Source organism: Salmo salar, chromosome 21 (assembly GCF_965601325.2).
Source record: "Salmo salar chromosome 21, fSalSal1, whole genome shotgun sequence".
Classification (NCBI taxonomy): Eukaryota; Metazoa; Chordata; class Actinopteri; order Salmoniformes; family Salmonidae; genus Salmo; species Salmo salar.
In genome coordinates, this window is record NC_138311.1 from 32,793,552 (window position 1) to 32,812,515 (window position 18,964).

At 42.5% G+C, this 18,964-nt stretch overlaps 1 pseudogene; it reads left to right on the forward strand.

Moving 5' to 3' along the window:
- Positions 1 to 9,916: 9,916 nt before the first annotated feature.
- Positions 9,917 to 15,492, forward strand: LOC145862594 (uncharacterized; annotated as a pseudogene).
- The last annotated feature ends 3,472 nt before the right edge of the window (positions 15,493 to 18,964 follow it).

Here is an 18,964-nt window from a genome sequence, read left to right on the forward strand (position 1 = left end):
ATGTAATAATTTCTGCCCTCCGAATTCATATTCATTATATAAATAGACCCGTTTAATTTTGTCTGATTGCCGTTCCAAATAAAGTGGAATATGTTTTGCTCGTATAATTGTTTTTTGATCGTTACCCTTGATAGTTTCATTGTATTGACATTTCCTGCCTAAGTTACATTAGTCCGTTTTTGTAAAAAATATTGAGTCATTAAAACTAAAAAAGTGCATCCCAAATAGGTGGAGGCAGCGAACAATGTACCAGGCTTGCTGTGAATTATAACCTGATCATGAGCAAATAAAATTGTACTACCAAGAAATGTATTGGTGAAATACATGAATCATGCATTGAACTGCATCCATCTATTCTGCCAACAATGCCTTACTACTGTACGTCATGGCATTTTGAGTCAAATATAACCTATTTTTACAGTCTTATAAAGTTGTTTTTGTATCATGAACTGGGAATTTGATATTTTTCACTGATGTTATGATTATCTGTTTGTTTCATATCTGCAGAGTAGTTCAAATGCTGTCAGTTGCCACTTTAAGTGTTTATCATAACTCAAAACCTGTAATGGTAGGCATGGCAGGGTTCTAGAATATTGGACCGTTGACTTTCACACTTTTCGAATTCTCAGCTCTGCAATTTCTCCAACTTTCAACACTTTCAAATGAATAGAGGACACCTACTGGAGACACGTTGGTTGGGAATTGTGGGGAGGTGTGTGTTCAGGCTGTGCGTCCTCCGTGGATGGTGGTCTCAGAACCACCATCCACGGATTATGTTTTAAATGCTCATAAATGTTTGGTAATTGAGTAAATTTTCCTCTTTAAAAAATATATTGTTAAATATAAGCTGTTCAGTTACTTACTACTCTACCCCTCAGTGACTGCCAGCAGCAGCAGATCCACCTACGTGGGCACATAGGCCATGCAAACATTCCTTGGATTGTTTTTCCAGCTATTTGCTATGCGGGGCAACTGCCCTAATGAAATCCCAGGATTTCATAGCAAAAATTATAACAGCACAAAGTAAATGGACCGTCCTGGAGGCGCTCAAATGTGCATCCGTTCAGTCAGAACTTCTTGAGCTGCTTCTCCCAATGAGTCGCACCAGACGGCTTACTTTCGCACGTGAGACTAGATCTGCTCTATCAGGTACAGATGGCACTAAAGCAAAAAGCAAATTGTAATTAACTTGTAAATAAATAAATAATCATAACAGCCATGAGAGCCTGGGACCTGATAAACTGGACAACTACATCCAACAAGAGTTACAGTACAGAGGGTTACACTAGCTAGAACCTTCTCGCAAATCTTATAACACAGAAAAGCTTTTAGCTTGCTAGGTAGTTAGCTCTCATGTCAATTTCAAGTATCTGTAAACTAATATCTGACTAACTCGGAAATATGAAGTTATTTCAGAATGAAAGTTAACTGGCTAGCGCATCATGCTTTATGACATTATTATAGCTAGCTATCCCCAGTTAGATACTGTGTTTTCACTTATTGCCGCTGTATGTTTGTTGCATTCTTCCTGGTGCACTCGTTTATTTGTGAGCTGGCTGCTCGTTCTAAATAGTATAATCTAATCTGTTCACAACAGTGGCAGCATGTGCAGCAGTGTTCATTTGGTTTTTGACATGCAAAGTGAAGTAGGTGTATTTATGCTGTTGTTCAAATGCACATATTGCTTTATATATCTTCTCAAAGGACCTACCGGTAGAAACTACTGGCATCATATTTCTGTCATGCTGCTTTGTTGACAACTCCAACCACTTCGCTCCCCGGGTATTCAGCCAATCAGTGGCTGCCACTGTGTCATATTGCTTGTAACATTGGTTGAGTTTCAGAGATAGAATGTTGGTCGCATGTTGTGTTCGTCCGTTAGCCCAAGGCTTTGGAATACAAGTGTGAATCCTTAGCCCAGGGTTAACAAATGCCCTTGGCTAAGACACAAATTACAGCCCACATGCACCTGCTATTCCCTCTCCTTCTCACTCTCTTCATCTCACATTCCTCCTCAATCTGTTATGCCATCTCTTTCGTCCTCCTCCCTCTCTTTCTCTCATCTCTCTCTTTCTCTCTCATCCCTCCATTTCACTCTCCCTCCCTCTCCTCCCTCTCTCTCTCCATGGTACCAGGTGGTGCTGTAATTCAGGTGTGAGGGATGACAGGACCAACACACTGAGTCATGATGGGATCAGAAGGGGAATCTAACACCTAACACTTTTCTCATTCTGGTTCATAGAAAAATGCAGCTTTTCATTCTTCGGAATCTGTCAATTGTGTAAATGGTCACCCTTAACAGATACAGTCACTTCTTTGGCAGCAGACATGTAGTGGTTTGAAATTGCATTTTCATATCTGTTGTACAATAGACAATAAAGTAGCATTTAAAATGGCATACGCATGTTCTCTTGTTCTAGTCTAGAACATCTAGATCAGTGGTTCTCAACCTTCCAGCCTTCCCTGTGGCTCAGTTGGTAGAGCATGGTGTTTGCAACGCCAGCATGGTGTGTGCAACGCCAGGGTTGTGGGTTTGATTCCCACAGGGGGCCAGTACAAAAAAATAAATGCACGGAATGAAAATGAAATGTATGCATTCACTACTGTAAGTCGCTCTGGATAAGAGTGTCTGCTAAATTACGTAAATGTAAATGGTTTTGCTTCGGGACACAAATTGAACCAGGTTGTCTCAGTCGCAATCCAATATTCTCATCGCAATTTGTTTTTGCCAAACTGCAATCTGGAAAACCATGTTTAATGCTATATTGATAGTAAATGTAATGATAGTATGTAAACAAGGGAACAACAGTCCCACCTTTTTCATTGTCAATAATAACATTTTGCCCATATTTCTGATGAAGAATGTTAAGCTCACTGGTTTGAGACCACAAATTCAACAAAATCCGCTAAATAGCGCTGCTAATAACTCTATATTGACAATACTGTGATTGAAGAAAAATAGTTCAGATGTTAAATTATTAAAAAAAATATATAGGTTCATTATTAATTCTACACACTTTCAACCTTAAACCACACTTTTTAGTGGTTTAAGTTCAGACTGGAGTATTTTTCATAAAACATTTAAAAATATTTATTATTTTATTTAAAAAATGTACTCATACACTTGCGACCCATTCAAAACCTCCCAAAGAAGGCCTCATTGTTTCTAACCTCAGACAACCCTTGACCTTTACATCCTCTCAGACAGAGCGCATTTTGGAAGTTTTCATAACCTTTGACCTTATTGATACACTCCTAACATTTTCTTCTCTCATCTTTCCCATCTCTCTCCCTCCATCCTCCCCCTCTCTCCTTTTCTCTCCCTGTGGTGCAGTAGATATAACAGATTGTCTGTATCCTCCAGCTGATTTAATCCTACTGAAGGCTGTGAACTACTGGGGATCTCTGTCACCCCTGTGCTCTGTCTACTGCTATCGATCCCTGGCTCGCTCTACTGTCTCCCTCTTTCTATCTTTCTGTCTTTTTTGGGCTGTCTCCATTTTATGTTCTCACCATCTCTCTATCTATTGTTAGATGACTTGCTAGCTGTCCGGTGTCTCCTTTCCCCTCCCTGCCTCTCTCGTTCTCTCGTTAGTTGACTTAAGTTGTCCGATATCTCCCCTGAGTTCAGCTGAATTGTTGAACCTTGTCTTTAAACCCTCTGTAGAGAGGAGGGGTTTTCCTAAACAGGGGCACCCAGGAATTGATTCCCAAAGTAAACTTAGTTCCATGTTAGGACCTGAGAGTGCGAAGTAACTGAAATCCATGACTCTGAACATCAACCGGGGATATATTGAGAGACCCACTTAATGTAGAGATGAGAGAAACATTGTAATCACAAATTTAACAAAATAAACAACATATGGCGGCCATTTTTTTACACAACAGATGATGCTGCAGAGTAGATAAATGTGTGGAGTACATCATCATCATCATCATCCTATGACTAAGTGAGCCAATCATCAATAATAATTACCTCATGACTGGTCCATTTAGCCCAGGCAATCAGGTCTTAATTTAATTGCTACATGTCTAATTAGCACTATCCTTTCTAATTACCATCAGGCTGTAACCACAGATAGCCTCCTCTCCTCTCTACCCAGTACCCAGGCTACTCTCACCATCAGTTTTAACTGACACTTCACTGACCGATGGCTATGGCTACTGACGGTGGCTTCCTCTCTGCCACTATGTCTCTTAACCTCCCTGGGCTTCTTGTGTATTCCTTACACACATGCATGCGCACTCACTCACTGACACACACACACTCACACTCACACACTCACAGGGAGCAGTCTTAGGGAGAACAAAGCATTGTGGCCTGTCAGTAGAGAGGCTCTCAGGGTTCAGCAGTATTCCCCTCAGCCAATCAATTAGCCAGATCAGAGAGCCTTCATCCTGCCCAGGGGGGAGAGGTGGAGGGGGAAGAGAGAAGAGAAGAAGTGTGGATGTTGGAAGGATGGTGGGATGCTAACAGGGGGAGAGAGCCGAGGCGCTCTGCTCACAAACGAAACACAGAAGGGAAAAAAAGAAAGAGATACTTATATTGGGATGAAGGACAGAATGAAGACAAGCAGAGCCGATGTTAACGTCTGTGAATGTTTTCTTTTCTTAGACAGAACCAGACTTCACAGGTTACCTTTTAGAGGGGATGGATGTGGTATAACGCTACATCCTGTTAATGTAATCGACTGGGTCGAACCCGGGTCTGCTTTGCTCTCTTGCAGTGTAACTGACACTCCAGATGCTGTTTCCCTGTTGGTTGCATAGAGTGAGCTCTGATTGGCTTAAAGTGTGCACCGGTTTCTTGCTGACTTCCTGTCACCATGACCCCTGGGTGAACCCGCTGTTCATCATTTGCATACGACACTGAACTGACAGCTCATCAGCTTACAGGGTTCATACAATTTCTACTCTCTCTCTCTCCTCTTTATCACCATCTCTCCATCTACCTCTTTCGCTTTCCTTGACTCTCTCTGCTTCTCTCTCTCCCCCTTTCTTTCTTCCTTTCTCCCCCTCTCCCCTCTTTCCCATGTCTGATGAGTCTCCCTCTCCAAGGACTGCGGTGAGTGACGGCTGGGAATTAGCGATGTGTAAACACTCACGCATCCATTTGCATCCCATCAGCAGGCCGTCAGCACTCACACACCTCCTCTCTCATTGCCCACCATTTCTGCTGCTTCCTGCGCTTTTCTGTTTGGAGGGTTTTCTGCTTTCAGGAAGAGTGGAGAGATGGGGAGAAGGGGGTGCACGTCTAACTGGCTGAGTTAAGGTCACCTTCAGAAAACTGCCATCAGTGGGAGAGGAGAGGAGCTTCTGTAAGAAACAGTTACAATTGATATCAAATAATGCCTCTGCAAAATATACTTCTAGAAGATCATACAATACAGACACAGTTATATAGTATGTGTTAGACGAGAGCTTCCATGCTACCAAGTAATCATAGGAGGTGAACTCAGTCAACAGCTTCTTATTGATCTTCAGACATTGTGCTCTGCGCAAATATTGACTATCCTTCAGGAGACTCTCCGTATTACGCCTGGAAACGTCAAATCTATAGGTACACTACATTATCAAAAGTATGTGGACACCTGCTCGTCGAACATCTCATTCCAAAATCTTGGGCATTAATATGGAGTTGGTACCATTTTTGCTGCTATAACATTGCTGTGGGTACTTGTTTCCACTCAGCCACAAGAGCATTAGTGGGGCGGAAACTGATGTTGGGCGATTAGGCCTCGCTCGCAGTCCTTGTTCCAATTCATCCCAAAGGTGTTCAGGGGGTTGAGGTCAGGGCTCTGTGCAGGCAAGTCAAGTTCTTCCACACTAATCTCGACAAACCATTTCTGTACGAACCTCGCTTTGTGCACAGGGGCATTGTAATGTAGAAACAGGAAAGGGCCTTCCACAAACTGTTTGAAGCACAGAAGTTGGAAGAACAAAATCATCTAGAATGTCATTGTGTACTGTAGCGTTAAGATTTCCCTTCGCTGGATCTAAGGGGCCTAACCCGAACCATGATAAACAGCCCCAAACCATTATTCCTCCTCCACCAAACTTTACAGTTGGCAGTGGCACTATGCATTCGGGCAAGTAGCGTTCTCCTGACAGCCAACCATACCCAGATTCGTCCGTTGGACTGCCAGATGGAAACCCATTTCATGAAGCTCCCGACGAACAGTTCTTGTGCTGACGTTTCTTCCAGAGGCAGTTACAGTTGACCGGGGCAGCTCTAGCAGGGCAGAAATTTGACAAACTGACTTGTTAGAAAAGTGGCATTCTATGACGGTGCCACGTTGAAAGTCACTGAGCTCTTCAGTAAGGCGATTCTACTGCCAATGTTTCTCTATGGAGATTGCATGGCTGTGTGCTCCATTTCATACACCTGTCAGCAACAAGTGTGGCTGAAATAGCCAAATCCACTATTTTGAAGGGGTCCACATACCTTTGTATATATAGTGTATGTTTTTACCTGGAAAACGTGCACAATATGTCACTACTTAAGGCCTGCAGTTAAATGTTATTTCCTCTCCAATACCATCTATACTATAAGCTTGAACATGAATACAAAGGAAAGTAGTACCTATTTCACTGTGTAACTGTAAAATCATTAACATTATTGGTTTCAACATGGCCGTCTCTACGGACCTCAGCTCCTTCTTATTACACTACAAAGCATCAACATCACGTATCACATCCATCCATTTCCAACATGGGAGATTTAATCCCTGGCTTTAAAAGACATAGGAGCGTAAAATATGCATGTCTAATTGTCCGGATGATTTCAGTTCTAATTTCTTTGTCCATTGTTCTTGTTTTGCTGTGGCTCTATGGTGCACGGCGTCGATAGGGCTGTAGCCGTGCATGAGAGGAGAACACGCAACGCTCTGCTTTATAGGGTCATTATCTCCTCTCTGGTAATAAGGAACAAACCATCGCTCTCTCCAGCCATGACATGAATGTCTAAACAAGCATTAATTAACACACGCAAGCACACACACACACATTTCTCACACATAATTTTTGTCTCTCCTTCCCTTCTTTTTTCCCTCTCTCCATCTCGCTCCCTCTCTCCCTCCCTTCCTCCTTCTTTATGAGAAGATATATATTTCCTATGAATTAATGGGGCCAGAATTAGAGGTCTTTTGTTCCTAATTATTTTGTCTGACTTTTTTATCTCTACCTAGCCATGTGTGAGGCAGTAAAACACAATGGAAATCACTACAGTATACGAGACAGAAAATATGCAGTGATGGCCTGCTATTTTACTTAGCAGAAGATAACCATATTGCCTATACAAATTATAGCTTTAGCCTTTTAAAATGCATTAAAATGGTCACTGAGCATTATTCATGAAACTGAGTAGGCTCTAGTCTCAACAGTCTGAATCCTGTCCTCCTACTTGTCAAGGACTGAATCCTTTCCTACAGTTTGCCGTGGGCAGGAACAAGTTGTATTAGGTGACAACAAGGCTGAGCATCATGCAAATCAGATCCTGGTATCCACCATGAACCCAGGAACACGTCCGTCTAGTTAACTTAGCCATCCACCATGAACCCAGCCACATGTCCGTCTAGTTAACTTAGCCATCCACCATGAACCCAGCCACATGTCCGTCTAGTTAACTTAGCCATCCACCATGAACCCAGCCACATGTCCGTCTAGTTAACTTAGCCATCCACCATGAACCCAGGAACACGTCCGTCTAGTTAACTTAGCCATCCACCATGAACCCAGGAACACGGCCGTCTAGTTAACTTAGCCACTGAATCCACAGCCTGTTTACTCAGCTACCATCATAGCTTTATATGTACAGTATATACTGTATTCTAGTCATGGCTCGTCCTATATAACTACTGCTGTACACACCTTTTCTATTCACATACTGTCTATACAAACCATTCACATTATATTCCGGGCTCTTGTGCAGAAGCTAATTTCCTGCAATTCTCTCCGCTTTGCCATGGGGCTTTGTACTGCTTATTTCTTTGAATTTTGTATTTTACCCCCTCTTTTTCCCCAATTTCGATCTTGTCTCATCGCTGCAACTCCCCAACGGGCTCGGGAGGTGAACAGTCGAGTCATGCGTCCTCCTAAACATGAATCGCCTAACCACGCTTCGTAACACACGCCCGTTAAACCTGGAATCCAGCCGCACCAATGTGTTGGAGGAAACACCGTTCAACTGACGACCAAGGTCAGCCTGCAGGCGTCTGGCCCGCCACAAGGAGTCGCTAGTGCGTGATGAGCCAAGTAAAGCCCCCCCCCCGGCCAAATCCTTCCGTAACCCGGACGATGCTGCAATTGTTCACCGCCCTATGGGACTCCCGATCACATCCAGTTGTGAAACAGCCCGGGATCGAACCCGAGTCTGTAGTGACGCCTCTAGCACTACGATACAGTGCCTTAGACCGCTGCGCCACTCGGGTGGCTGTACTGCTTATTTAAGTACTTCATTTTCGACATGGCTCATTCTAATATTTTTACTACATTGCATTTTAGTTACAATGTTTATAAACACTGCATATTTATTTATATACTGGACTATTGACATAGCTCACTCTAATATATCTACTGCTGTACATATCATTCTTAGTATATCTGGTGTAAATTCATCTGGTGTATATACGTTTAGATTGCATTTGGATTACTGTTACAGTGCTATTTGGGTTGTTAATTGGATTAGTTCCGACATTTCTTGATTTATGTTATGATTATTTGTGTTTGACATTTTACTGCATGTTAGGAGCTAGTAACGTATGCATTTCACTGCACCTGCTATAAACATCTGCAAAACTGTGTACGCAATAAATCAATCAACTTTTATCTGATTTGATTTGATTGAACTGCAACGCTGCATACATACACAAATGTAATACATCACCAAACACTGTATGTGTCACATCAGTGTCAGCACACACACACATACACACACGCACACACATACACACACACACTGGTCCTTTTGAGCAGTCATCAGGTCCACCTAGTCTTGTCACAGGGAACCCACTCTGCATGGTGGCTTTACAATGTTCTGATCCTGTGATCAGATATCAGTACAACAGTGACAGTCCCAGGGTAAACACTGTCACAACGCTGTCACACACTACCGGTTACACAGAGGTCAGCCCGTCACAGCTCAGTACACATGTACACATGCTTAGACAGCATCTGTTTCTGTAGGTTGGAAAGATCTGTCTCTCTCACTAACAATCTATCAGACAGAGTAGTGTGGTGACAGAGGCTCAGAGACAGAACTCACTGACTGTATTATAGTGAAGTGGCGAGCTCTACTGAGTCTGTTGAAGAGTTGGGTGAGTGCAAGGACTGGGGGGATGAGTTGATTGCACATGTTCGGTATAGGGAAAATAGAGGAGGACTGTTTAGAGATGCTACTGTGGCATAATCAGTAATAGTATAGTGACTGTGGAGCAGCAGTCAGAGCTTGAACCAGCTACCCATATAAGTCCACTACCCCATGTGCCGTAAAGGTTTATTCCTCCTGGCAGAGGTTGTAGTAGTCTTATATCACTACTATAGGCCTAGGCTCATGTACTGTATCTCTCAGCATAGAAGGCTCTCCCTTCAGCAAATCAGAACATGACTCCATCATCCTGCTTCCTGTTTACAAGCAAAAACTCAAACAGGAAGTACCAATGACACGTTCAGTTACGGAAGTGGTCCGGCGAAGTGGGCGCTAGGCTACAAGACTGCCTTGCAAGTACAGACTGGAGTATGTTCAGGGATTATTCCAATAAAATTGAGGAGTTTACCACATCAGTCATGGCTTCATCAATAAGTGCATTAACGACATTATCCCAACATTGATTGTATGTAGCCTAACCAAAATCCATGGATTCCAAGCAATATCCACACTGAGCTCTAGGCTAGAGCTACAGCTTTCAAGGAACAGGACATGGACATGGACGCTTACAAGAAAGCCCGCTACGACGCTTACAAGAACGCTCGCTACGACCACCGACGCGTCATCAAACATGGAAAAGGTAAATATAGGACTAAGAGTCCTACTATGCCGGCTCAGACGCTTGTCAGATGTGGCAAGGTTTGCAGACTATTACGGATTACAAAGGAAAACCCAGACGTAAATTACCCAGAGATGCAAGCCTCCCAGACAAATGCTTGTTTTGAGGCAAACAACACTGAGCCTGGCATGAGAACCACTGCTGTCCTAGAAGACTGTGTGATCTTGCTCTCTGTGACCGATGTGAGTAACACTTTTAAACAGGTTAACACTCGCAAGGCTGCTGGGCCAGATGGAATACCAGAGTGCATGTGCAGACCAGCTGGCAAGTGTTTTCACTGACATTTTCAACATTTCCTTTTCCCACTCTGTAATCCCAACATGTTTCAAAGCAGACCACCATTGTCCCTGTTCCTAAGAACTCAAAGGTAACCTGACTAAACAACTATCATCCCGTAGCTGTCACGCCCTGACCTGAGAAAGATGTTGTATTTCTCTATTTTGTTAGGTCAGGGTGTGGGGTGGGCATTCTATGTGTTATATTTCTATGTTGTTGTTTTCCTTTGATTGGCCTAGTATGGTTTCCAATCAGAGGCAGCTGTCTATCATTGCCTCTGATTGGGAATCATACTTAGGCAGCCCTTTTTCCCTCCTTCAGTGTGGGATCTTGTTTTTGTACAGCTCAGTAAGACTGTAGAACGTGACGTTCGTTTTTCGTTGTTTATTATTTTGATTTAGTGTTCTGAGTTAAATAAAATAGAAATATGAACACTTACCACGCTGCACCTTGGTCTTCTCCTTACGACGATCGTCACAGTAGCACTCACATCTGTAACCATAAAATGCTTTGAAAGGCTGGTCATGGCACATATCAACACCATCATCCCAGACATCCTGGACTCACTACAGTTTGCATTCCCCCCCAAGAAATCGACAGACGATGCAATCTCTATTGCATTCCACACTGCTCGGTTACACCTGGACAAGAGGATTACCTATGTGAGAAAGCTGTTCATTGACTACAGCTCAGCGTTCAATACCATAGTCCCCTCCAAACTCATCACCAAGCTTGTGACCCTGGGACTGAATACCTCCCTCTGCAACTGGATCCTGGACTTTCTGACGGGCTGCCCCCAGGTGGTGAGGGTAATAACACAACTGCCACACTGACCCTCAACATGGGAGCACCTCAGGGGTGTGTGCTTAGTACCCTTCTGTATTCCTTGTTCACCCACGACTGTGTGGTCACACACGACTCCAATACCATCATCAAGTTTGCTGACGACACAATGGTGGTAGGCCTGATCAACAATGATGATGAGACAGCCTACAGGGAGGAGGTCAAAGACTTGGCTGTGTGGTGCCAGGTCAACAACCTCTCCCTCAAAGTTGACAGGGCAGTAGTCGAGTGGGTCAAGACCTTAAAGTTCCTTGGTGTCCACATCACCAAGGATTTAATATGGTCCTTTCACACCGGCACAGTCATGAAGAAGGCGCGACAGGAGGTTAGACGTTGAAAAGATTTGGCATGGCCCCTCAGATCCTCAAAAAGTTCTACAGCTGCACCATTGAGAGTGTCTTGACTGGCTGGTATCACCACTTGTTATGGCAACTGCACCGCCCTCGATCACTACAGAGGGTGGTGCGGACGGCCCAGTACATCACTGGGGCAGAGCTCCCTGGACCTCTATACCAGGCAGTATCAGAGGAAGGCCCGGAATACTGTCTCCAGCCACCGAAGCCATAGACTGTTTTCTCTGCTACCATACTGCAAGCAGTACCAGAGCACCAAGTCTGGGACCAAAAGTTACCTGAACAGCTTCTACCCCCCCAGCCATAAGATTGCTGAACAGAATTGCTACCTTGCATTGACCCCTTGAGTTTTTCCTAATTTTGTTATGTTACAGCCTTATTCTAAAATAGATTAAATATTTTTTTCCCTCATCAATGTACACACAAAAAAATGTTTATTTTTTATTTTTTGCAAATTGATAATAAAAAAACTGAAATATTACATTTACATTAGTATTCCGACTCTTTACTCAGTATTTTGTTGAAGCACCTTGGTCAGTGATTACAGACTTGAGTCTTTTTGGGTATGACCCAACAAGCTTGGCACACCTGTATTTGGGGAATTTCTCCCATTCTTCTCTGCAGATCCAAACTCTGTCAGGGTGGATGGGGAACGTCACTGCACAGACATTTTCAGGTCTCTCCAGAGATGTTCGATCGGGTTCAAGTCCGAGCTCTGGCTGGGCCACTCAAGGACATTCAGAGACTTGTCCCGAAGCCACTCCTGCGTTGTTTTGGCTGTGTGCTTAGGGTTGTTATCCTGTTGGAAGGTGAACCTTCGCCCCAGTCTGACGTCCTGAGCGATCTGGAGCAGGTATTCATCAAGGATCTCTCTGTCCTTTGCTCCGTTCATCTCTCCTTTTATCCTGACTAGTCTCCCAGTCCCTGCCGCTGAAAAACATCCTTACAGCATGATGCTGCCACCACCATGCTTCACCGTAGGGATGGTGCCAGGTTTCCTCCAGACGTGGCACTTGGCATTTATGCCAAAGAGTTCAATCTTAGTTTCATCAGAACGTAGAATCTTGTTTCTCATGGTCTGAGAGTCCTTTAGACAAACTTCAAGCGGGCTGTCATGTGCCTTACTGAGGAATGGCTTCCGTCTAGCCACTCTACCATATAGGCCTGATTGGTGAAGTGCTGCAGAGATTGTTGTCCTTCTGGAAGGTTCTCCCATCTCCACAGAGGCACTCTGGAGCTCTGTCAGAGTGACCATCAGGTTCTTGGTCACCTCCCTGACCAATTCCCTTCTCCCCTGATTGCTCAGTTTGGCCGGGCGGCCAGCTCTAGGAAGAGTCTTGGTGGTTCCAAACTTCTCTCATTTAATCATGATGGAGGCCACTGTGTTCTTGGGGACTTTAAATTCTGCAGACATTTTTTGGTACCCTTCCCCAGATCTGTGCCTTGACACAATCCTGTCTCTGAGCTCTACAGACAATTCCTTCGACCTCATGGCTTGGTTTTTTCTCTGACATGCACTGTCAACTTAGTACCTTATATAGACAGGTGTGTGTCTTTCCAAATAATGTCAGTTCGATTAAATTTACTACAGGTGGACTCCAATGAAGTTGTAGTAACATCTCAAGGATAATCAGTTAAAATAGGATGCACCTGAGCTCAATTTTGAGTCTCCTAGCAAAGGGTTTGAATACTTACGTACATAAGTTATTTCTGTTTTTATTTTTAATACATTTGCAAAAATGTCTAAAAACCTGTTTTCACTTCATCATTATGGGGTATTGTGAAGTGATACATTTTTTAAAATCCATTTTAGAATAAGGCTGTAACCTAACAAAATGTGGAAAAGGGGAAGGGGTCTGAATACTTTTCGAATGCATTATATTCTTAGCTTGAAATGTATCTCTTTGCTATTGCTTCCAGCTCACCGCTCACTGAGGGAAAATGCATGTGTTGCAACCTCCGTAATTGGCTTTTCACAATCTACAAGATAATAACAAATCAATGGTGATGTACTGTAATTGGTACATCTTCCAGTCTATTAACAGCACTTAACTGTTTTAGTCATGAAGAAAGAACTAAGATGACCAGAGTTCCTGTGATCCCCTGTACTCTGTGTGCATGTTTGCATGGATGTGTGTGTTTATCTGTGTTTTGACGTGCATACTGTATGTGCGTATTGGTGCATTTATCAAGTTCTTCCACCTGCATTCTTGAACACTTTCCCTGTTTGTATGTGAGATAATGACTATAATTCTCTGCCATTTAATGTTAATAGTGCTCCATTTTAAACATGGTAAATTGTATAAAGCTGCTAGATTGGGGAAAGTGATTGCAGAGAAAGAGCATCCTCATCTATTCTAAGCATTCTGAAGACACCATCTCTTTCTCTCAACAGATGGCTCACAACAGCTAGACCACACACACACACACATGCACACACACACACTCTCTATCTTACACTTACAAACTGAATACCAATTTAGCATCTCCATCTGCTTTCTCTTCTCCCTCATACTTCCAACAACAGGCGCTGAGCGAGTGTGTGCCTGCGTGCGTGTGTGTATGAGTGTCTGTGTGACTGCATATGGGAGAAAGTGTGAGTGTGGAAAATCTCCCATCTTCACGCCATTTCAATTTGCCTCTTTTTTCTCCAGTGAGCTGCGTTGCTTTCACAGTGATTGCACAGCCCTCTATGATTGCTGAACATTTGTTATTTGTAATTCGGCATCCTGTTTATGTGGCTGTGGGGCCATTAAGTGGAAAACTGAGGGACTGAGAGGCTGTTTGAAAAAGGTTGTTGGAGGACCTTCACTTCCTCTCTGTTGGAGGGGTGAGAGACGAGGAGAACCGGGGAGAGATGGGAGGGGGGAGCAGGAGGGGAGTAAAGTAGGGGGAATGCTTAGGAATACAGATGATGTGGTATTGGTGACAGAGAGGTGCGAGTGGAGGAGAGAAGGGGAAGAGACTGTTTTTGTATGTTTATGTGTGTATGGGAGGGGGGCATGACATTGCAAACTCAGAGATGTGATAATTTCTAGGAATTGTGTAAAGCTTTTATGGGAAAAAACTATATTTAAATTGAAAATTAAAGTCTGTGAATGATTTCAGAATGGGGAAAGGACATTATTATAAATCAGAGTAAGGTGAACACTTTTCATACTGATTGGCAAGATAAACTGATTCACAAAACCATGCTGATAGCTACACTACAAACGAACAAGAACAATATGGACAGAGACGTTGTCTTTGAGGCAATGTCTCATCTTTTGGGGGCTAATGTAAAGCCTTTATCAGAGTTTACCTTGCAGAACCCTGAGAAACCTTTACCTGATACAGTCAATTTACTCACAGTAAAAACATTTATTATGATGTGGCAAATCTTGAACAGTTTGTGCTCCACCACAGACACTAACTCAGCTATTCTAAAAGAGTTGCTTGTGGATGAAAATGATTTTTTTGACCCAAGGTTTGATTTTGATTTCAGTCATATGTCTGACCCAATGCTTTGTGACAGAGGTGGTGAGACATATGCACGCCCGTATGGATGGAACCGAATTGCAATCAAGGTTCTTGATAAGTATCCAGAAGGGAATGTGCGGCTATGACCTAATGGGTGGCGATGTCACACTGCTCCAGGAGAGTAGCCAGTCTCCTATCACGGGACCAGTTTCACAGGATCTAAAGGCATCATCAGCTCTCACTACAAAGCTGGAGACCGGAAGCTTTACGGGAGAGGAGTTTACTCAACTCCACATTTACAAGAAGCCGCTCGCAATGCTGACATCTTCCAGTCAAACAAAACAGGGAAAACCTTCAAAATTGTCCTGCAGAACCGGATCAACCCAAATGAAAGGAAGGTTACTGCCCGTGTGGATTACTGGCTGATTCCTTTTCCTTCTGGGACTTCTGATGCCATGCAGAAGAAGATTGTGGAGAGTTCCCTGTGCCCCTATGGCCTTCTCCTGAAAGAAGTTTAATCAAATTGCTTTTTGCAGGGGGGGGGGGTGGGGGTCACCGCCGGGCCTAAAGGTCTGTGCACGCCCTGAGCTGCAATATCAAATAAGTACATTTCTGATAAGCAATAACATTGCTTTGCTTTTTTTTCCTTCAGTGTGATTGACTGACCAAATAACTGAAATGTTTCTGTAATTTGTAAAAAAAAAAATACAGGGAATTAGTTATTGCATCATATTATTATTAATCTAATACACATGTATTCTCTTCTATAATGATACTAATACTAATGGTGAGAGATGTTAAAGAATCCAAACTGTGGATTTACATTATAGCAATCGCTACAGGTCTGACAGTTTTTACCTGCAACATACAAGTGCACAGATAGGACTGTAAGTGTGCTCGAGCACCTGCCATTTGTGATTGGTGATGTTACCTTTTATTTCTTGTAAAGGTAACAAATTGCCCATCATACTACCTAATATCACAAGCTCTTGAATCTTAGAAGATTCTCCCTTCCCGGCCCTCTGCCACCACGAGAGCACACACTGCTGTGGTTGTTCTGGCTGCACGCAAGGGATATACTACAGGCGCCGGGTGGTGAGTTTGGAGTAGTACTTTTGAGTTGCGTGTGATCGTCTCTCAGAGAAGTGGACAATTTGACATTTTTTATAAAATGGATAGATCCGCAACAAAACAAATGCAAATCAAGTTAAGACCAGTTAGATTTTTTTAATAGCATAGCTAACTAAACATCTGATTCATTGCTACATTCGCAATGATTAGCTGATAGCCCACAGCCCCTTTCTGCCCGACTTGATGTCTCTGTTTAGCCTGGGTGAGGGAGGTTTTTGGAGAACATAAAGGCCTATTCTATAAAAAAAAAAGAACTAAATGTGACAACAGGAGTAGATAATTCTGATTTTTCACTTTGAGCACCTCCGTCCCTAAAGGTCTGTGCATGGCCATGAGCTTCAATATCACATTTCTGATAAGCAATAACATTGCTTTGCTTTTCTTTTCCTTCAGTGTGATTGACTGACCAAATAACTTTTAATTGTTCTGTCATTTGTTACTTTATTGCTAAAAATGTTACGGTATATCATTCTTGAAAAGGTGTTTTTACTCTAATACACATACATTCTCATCTATAATGACACCAATGGTGACAGTGACAATGTTTTAACAGACATTTTCGAAATGACTATGAAAATTACCTTCAGTTTTTAATTTTTTTTTATCTGCCATCGTAGTCTGACCAATGCCATATGATATCCTTAAATTCACTGAATAAAAAGGTTTATTTGATTTTCTACATATGTAAGTTATTGTTCATTTGACACAGACATAATGTATGTGCATGTTTTAATTACTTTCACCCGCCTCTGACCAGCATTAGCTTCCCTGGACTAAAAGCTAATGGCATATTATATATTCAAACAGACAAAGTCACTATCGCGGTAGATTCTTTTTAGAGCATACTGTTTAATATGTTTCCATAAGCTTTTGGTTCAGTAACTTAACTAAATAGCCGTGGTATGCATAAAAACTATCTGGGTCGATCCACAGCCTAGGTGAGGCTGATCCTTGTATGTTTTCAGCATTTGATTGCAAGTTTCTGTGCTGGTTAATGTTAACTATTAACTACATTCAGCCTACTTAAAAAATACAATTTGCATAAAACTTGTATTAACAATTGTGTTTCTTTAATTGAAAATATGCCAGAGTGCCTCCAGAGTGACATCATATGCAATCATATTTGACAATCTATAACTCTCAACTCTCAAGACATTATACAATTACATTACCATTATCCACCATGTCTCTTTACCTGTACCAAATGACCCGGTATATTTGTCTATTTTAACACATTTTGGGGTTTATCTTCTGTTATGATTTGTATTTTTGCAAATTGGAGGAATAAAACCTCTAATATTTGCACCATAATATTTTTATGTTTTTTACATTGGATAAAAGTAGAGACTCACAACTACAAAATGGTATATCATACACAATGGGAAAGTAATTCTGATTTGAAAGTTGATAAAATTGTAACCCCACTTTTGAGAAAATGGCACTTGAATGTTTTGCTGCACCTACTGGAGAGCTCTTCTACTCCTATTCAGCATCGTTCACACCCTCTTAAGCCATAGCCCCACCCATCTCTTTAAGAATTCACATGTGAGGCCATGTGCTGAACAGAGTGAGTAAGGTAGTGCGGTAAACAACCAACGATTTCAAGACTTAAAGTGGTTTATTATTACTCTAATACACATGTATTCGCTTCTATAATGATACTACAATGAGGAAAAACTCCAGGTAAAAACACACTTTATCTAGTCCTTGGCCTATATCCTAATCTGACTTTGAAAGTGTCCAGATCATTTTTAGATGATGTGTACCCAGATACACTTGTCTAAATTGATGGGGCATGTGAAATAAATGCTAGAACCACCACCAGCAGAATATAGCTAAGTGGATGGGTCACTATTGTCTAGACTAGTACACATGTTCATGAAATACTATACATGACCATAATTACCCCAGACACACCTGGTTAACTTGATGGGTCATGTAATCATTCCTTTGCGATGTGGAGTCTTTTGTTTAGAGATGTAGCTAGCTAGCTAGCTAAACAATGAACCATAATCCCAACCCATAGCTACAGTACAAATAGATTGTCATAGCTAGCCAACATGCATGACATGTTGGAGCATGAATCTGCAGATAGCTAAAGCTAACCAACTAGGTTAAATGTTAACAAGTTATCAAACATTAGGCTATAACTAGCAATGCAAATGGATTTCTGAGATACAAATAACATTACTATAGTTAGCTAATGCACTTTTGTACATTGCGCCATAATGCACAATTTACCTTATTTTAGCTCCCAAAAAACACAATACTTTCAGGTCAACTGTAATATGAATACCATTGTAAAGCACAATTTCTCACCTTTCCAGCAAAATCAATGACGAGACTTTCATGCTGCCCGTCTACGCATGATTGAAGAAGGCAATGAGCTCCATCGGGTCTATATATAAAAATGACGGGTGGGGAAGCGAAACCTACTGCGTGATAGGGAAAGGGGGAGATAAGCCGTGTGGGGAAACTGCTTTTTTCACCCGATTTGTCCAACTTATCACCTCTAAAATGTAAATAAAACACTATAAAGAGTTTATATAATGTGCCTGAAACACGACCCTGCCAAGCCGCACTGCTTCTTGACACACTGCTTGCTTAACCCGGAAGCCAGCCGCATCAATGTGTCGGTGGAAACACCGTCCAGCTGGTGATCGATATCAGCTTGCAGGCACCTGGCCCGCAACAAGGAGTTGCTAGAGCGCAATGGGACAAGGAAATCCTGGTCGGCCAAACCCTCCCCTAAACCAGACGACGCTGGGCCAATTGTGCGCCGCCTCATGGGTCTCCTGATCACGGCCGGCTGTGACACTGCCTGGGGTCGAACCCGGGTCTGTAGTGACGCCTCAAGCA